We start from the raw sequence: 5,241 nt of genomic DNA on the forward strand, positions 1-5,241 counted from the left end.
AGGCTTGACCACTGGACTGAAGGTGTCTTCATAGTCAAGTCCAAAACGCTGTCGAAAACCACGAGCAACCAGACGAGCCTTATAGCGCTCAATGGACCCATCAGAATGCCTCTTCACTTTGAAAACCCATTTGGAATCAATGACATTTACCCGTGATTGTGGAGGAACAAGAGTCCATGTCTGATTGCGAAGAAGCGCTTGATACTCCTGCTCCATGGCCTCTCTCCAATGAGGAATGTGCATAGCAGCTTGATACGTGCGTGGCTCAGAGGATGGATCTGCGAGAGCAGCAAACATGCACGCCGCTAACCAAGCAACTGTGCCATCATGACGTTGCTTAGGCTGAAAAATGCCACTCCGACTGCGCGTATGTGGACGTAGAGCAGCAGCAGGAGCCGGCGGAGGCGAAGGTGACGGAGACGTGACGGTCGCCGGAGATGCAGGAATCACCTCAGGCGAGCTCGGGACAGACGACTTCGGGCTGCATGGCGAAGACTGGCCCGACGACAGGGGCTCAGAGGCCATGGGCGAACCGAGGGTGGGCGAGGCCAACTCCGGTGACACCGGCCCAGACGGCCTTGGCGAGGCAAGAGCAGGCGAGGCCGGCCCTGGTGAGAAGGGCCCAGACACCCTGGGCGAGGCAGGGGCGGGCGAGGCCAGGCCTAGTGATGACTGCCCCGACGCCCTGGGCGAGACGGGGACCGAGGAGGCCGGCCCAGTCGGCGGGGTTGCAGGGCGCGACGATGGCGAAGGCAGCCCAGAAGCCAGAGGCGACCGGGCCAGGACGTCGATCGGCCGTGCATGAGCACGGAAACCGAGGCCATGCAGGGGCGCCATGTGCTCCTCATGCACAACAGAAGGTGCCGAGGATGAAGGCGATGGCGACGAAGAGGAAGATGGCGCTTCCAGAATCTCCAAACGAGCCCCACGACCAGTGCATGCACCATGGTTAGGCAACAATAGAGGAGAATATGCAACATCATCAAATTGGTCAGAAGCAACAGAGGATGAATGCATGATAGGTGGCTCGGTAGTGGACACAGGGAGTTTGGCAAAGGGAAAAACATGCTCATCAAACACAACATCCCGAGAGATGTAGACACGATTAGTGGGAACATGAAGACATTTGTATCCTTTATGAAGAGAGCTATAACCAAGAAAAACACACTTCTTGGAACGAAACTCGAGCTTACGCTTGTTATATGGACGGAGATGGGGCCAGCAAGCACACCCAAACACCTTGAGAAAGGTGTAGTCCGGTTGTTCATTAAGGAGAACTTCAATGGGAGTCTTCATATTCAAAACACGAGTGGGAGTATGATTGATGAGAAAACATGCAGTAGTGAAAGCATCACTCCAAAAACGAAACGAAACAGATGCATGGGCCAAAAGAGTCAGACCAGCTTCAACAATGTGACGATGCTTACGTTCTACTAAACCATTCTGCTGATGTGTATGTGGACATGCTAAACGGTGAGTGATCCCAAGCGACTGAAAGAAGGAGTTGAGGTTGCGATACTCGCCACCCCAGTCCGACTGAACATGAACAATTTTGTGCTTGAGAAGGCGTTCAACATGTTTTTGGAACTGAACAAAAATGTCAAACACATCGGATTTACGTTTGATAAGATAAAGCCAGGTAAAGCGGCTGTAAGCATCAACAAAACTGATATAATAATTATGACCACTAACAGAAGTCTGAGCAGGACCCCATACATCTGAAAACACAAGTTCTAAAGGATGTTTCACCTCACGACTGGACTCCGAAAAAGGAAGTTGATGACTCTTCCCCTGCTGACAAGCATCACACACTGCTACATCTTTATTACTAGACACACTAGGAAGCTCATGACGACGCAAAACATGCCGGACAATAGGTGTGGCCGGGTGACCAAGACGAGCATGCCACTGTGATGGAGATACCCGAACTCCACTGAAGACGCGAGCGACGCCAGGATGCTCCAGACGATAGAGACCTTGGCAGAGCCGCCCACTAAGAAGAATGTCCCTCGTGCCCCGATCCTTAATAAAAAGATCAAAAGGATGAAATTCACAAAGCACATTATTATCACGAGTGAGTTTAGAAACTGAAAGAAGATTACGTGTCACAGATGGAACTCGAAGAACATTGCGAAGTTGAAGACTCCTATTGGCATGTCTAGTGAGAAGTGATGCTTGACCAATATGAGAGATGTGCATACCTGCTCCATTGGCGGTGTGGATCTTGTCGGAGCCATGGTAGGGTTCACGAGTGTGAAGCTTCCCCATCTCACTGGTCAGGTGCTCTGTCGCCCCAGAGTCCATGTACCAGTGGGGATCAATGGAGTAGGACTGAGTGTGTCCCTGTGGCTTCTGCGGCGGCGGACGATCAGCCATGGCGACCTGACGAGCAAAGTTGCGTGTATCCTTCCCGTCATTGCCAAGACCAAGAAAACCCCGCTGGAAGCGCTGGTGACACTTCGAGGCCCAGTGCCCATCGCGACCACAAAGCTGGCACACACGTGGACCGCCAGCCCCTGGTAGCGTCGCAGTAGGAGGAGGGGCCGAGGCGGGTGGTGGTGACTGCCCCGAAGGAGCCCTGGATGAAGCAGAGGAGCGACCACCCTTGGTGGCGGCGTTTGCCGAGAGGGCGCCGTTGCCCCTGGATCGGCGCGTCTCGACTCGTTGCTCAGTAAGCAGGAGGCGTGAAAAGACCTCGTGTGCTGGCATGGGCGTGGAGTTGCCCCTCTCATTGATGATCTCGACTAGGGCGTCATACTCCTCATCAAGACCATTGACAATAAACGAGTTGAACTCGGAGTCGGTGAGGGGCTGTCCAATGGAGGCCAGCGTGTCGGCGAGACTCTTGACTTTGTTGTAGAACTCAGTGGCAGTGGAGTCAAGCTTCTGACACTCCCCAAGTTGGCGACGGAGCCCAGATACACGAGCCTGCGACTGTGCCGCAAACGAGCGCTCAAGAATAGTCCATGCCTCGTGGGACGTCTTGGCGAAGACAACAAGCCCAGCAACGGCCGGAGAGAGCGACCCCTGGATGGAGGAGAGGTTCGCCTGATCCTGCCCTGTCCAGACACGGTGAGCCGGATTATAGACCGGACCATGCACGCTGTCAACCAGCGCAGGAGGGCAAGGGAGAGAGCCGTCGACATAGCCAAGCAGGTAGTGACTCCCAAGAAGCGGAAGAACCTGCGCGCGCCAGAAGATGTAATTGTCCGACGACAACTTGATGGTGATGAGATGGCCGAAGTGAAACGGCGGCGGAGGCTGCGATCCCATCGAGGAGACTGGCTGAGGTGAGAACACCGTGGAGACAGTCGGAGGGGCAGCCGACGCGGTGACAGAGGGCGCGATGGCCGCGGTTGACGCCGCGAAGCCTGCCAGCGCGACGTCCTCCGCCACCAGCGGCGCAGTGGCCGAGGGCGCGACAACCGCGGTTGACGGGGCGGCGGTGGTGTGGGCCACAAGCGCCTGCCCGGGCGAAGTAGCAGCCGGCGGGAGTGCGAAGAGGGAGCCGACGCTCCGTGTCCCGATCGGCGCCTGAAGGGAGGCGGCATCCAGCGGCCTCGAGAGAGGTGCCGCGAGGGGCCGGCAGAAAACCGGTGACGGTGGAGCCGGACGCAGCGGCGGACGTCATAGCAGTCGGGGGACGGCGGCGGCGGGCGCGGCGGCGGCGGCGGTGGCGGCGGCGGCGGTTTAGGGTTTTTAGGCGGAAGCGGATGTAACCTAGCGTGATACCATGTAAGACAATAGGCTTTGGGAGGAACCGGCACAACCCTCTAGGGATGGCCTATCACACATATATATAATGAGGTGGTATACAACGTTACAATATACACATGTACATACAGTCTAACAGCAGGCAACGACGAGAACCCAGAATCGCTGCTGTGTCGTCAGTCAGTCGGCTCAGTGAAGCACGTCCCCAGATCAATCGGCCCTGCTATCTCTGAATCTGATACACCCCGGCGCTGCTAAATACTGACTGACGGAGTAGCTTAGATACTGATGCAGGGGCGTTTTGGTCCTGGCCCCGTCGTCTTCATTGAGCGCATCTTTAGAGTTTATTAAGTGGAGTCGAGTACACGGCTCACTGCAAAACACAGAGATAATAATAATAGTTCAGTCTGCTATAATGTTTGTTGCAACTTTCTGAATTGATAAAAAGCGCACCAACTTTAGGGAAAATGCGCAGTGAACTGATTCATGGTGTTATCTACCTAATTGGTTCGATAACAGCATTTAGTAGTACAAAAGATGTACGTAGTTGACTCTTCTTCTATCTAAGATGATTACTAATCTGATAAGTCATGCGGAATCGTCCAGCCAGTAGAAACGGAATGTGCCAGGCATGATTGGCAATTACAAAATTCTTTCTTTAGCAGTCATGCGTTATCACTGTCCTGAGCATCTACGACTGACCGACCGATCGAGAAAGGCAACGAAGCGACCACGACGACTCAGATCTCTGCAGAGACACCAATCTCTTACCTACTTGTCGGGCCGGAGACGTTGAACAGTAGCCGCCCGGCCACGGCCGGCCAGTCTCATCTCCGCCGCTTCCACGCTGTTCGCTCGGAACATTCTCTGTTTCTCCTTGTCCCGTCGCTGGCTGGCGACGGAAGCGCTGGCGAAGCCGCGGCGCCGGCGCGTGCAGGAAAATGAAGCCCGTGGCGATTGTTTGGGGCGCACGGATGCGATCCATTGACCGGATGAGTCACTGTCACTGGTCAGTGTAGGCCGAGGAATAGTAAGCGGCTTCTGTCCGGCGGAGGAATAGTCGTCGCTGTTTGCATGCCTGGTTTCCAGATTAACGGTGAAGCAGTCTATATCTATCTGGCGTCAGTGCGCACAAACGCGGCAATGGCGTGCGTCAGCGCCCACGACAGCTCCCCAGGCTTTGCTTTCCTCTTCTTGCGTGCCTTGCGAATTTTGCATTATAAGCCTGTAGAGATTTAGTTTTGTAGATGGGGGAAGATTATTTAACCAAGCTATATGTTTCTATTTCCTGCGAGGAGAACGGTTGGCAGGATCTACAGCCGCAGATACACACACTACTTTTTAAAGCAACGCAATGCCTTTCGTGATTTTATGAGATGTGTCAATTATAAAGGTTCAAACATCCATCAAGGTGTATGTTTATGAGGCCAACTGTTACACGGTAGCCTGGAAAAAAAATCTGTTCGGTCAAACTAATCTTGATTGTTGAATCAAAATGAAACCTCCGCTTCTTCCTCCTCCTCAAAC

Source organism: Triticum aestivum, chromosome 6B (assembly GCF_018294505.1).
Source record: "Triticum aestivum cultivar Chinese Spring chromosome 6B, IWGSC CS RefSeq v2.1, whole genome shotgun sequence".
Lineage (NCBI taxonomy): Eukaryota > Viridiplantae > Streptophyta > Magnoliopsida > Poales > Poaceae > Triticum > Triticum aestivum.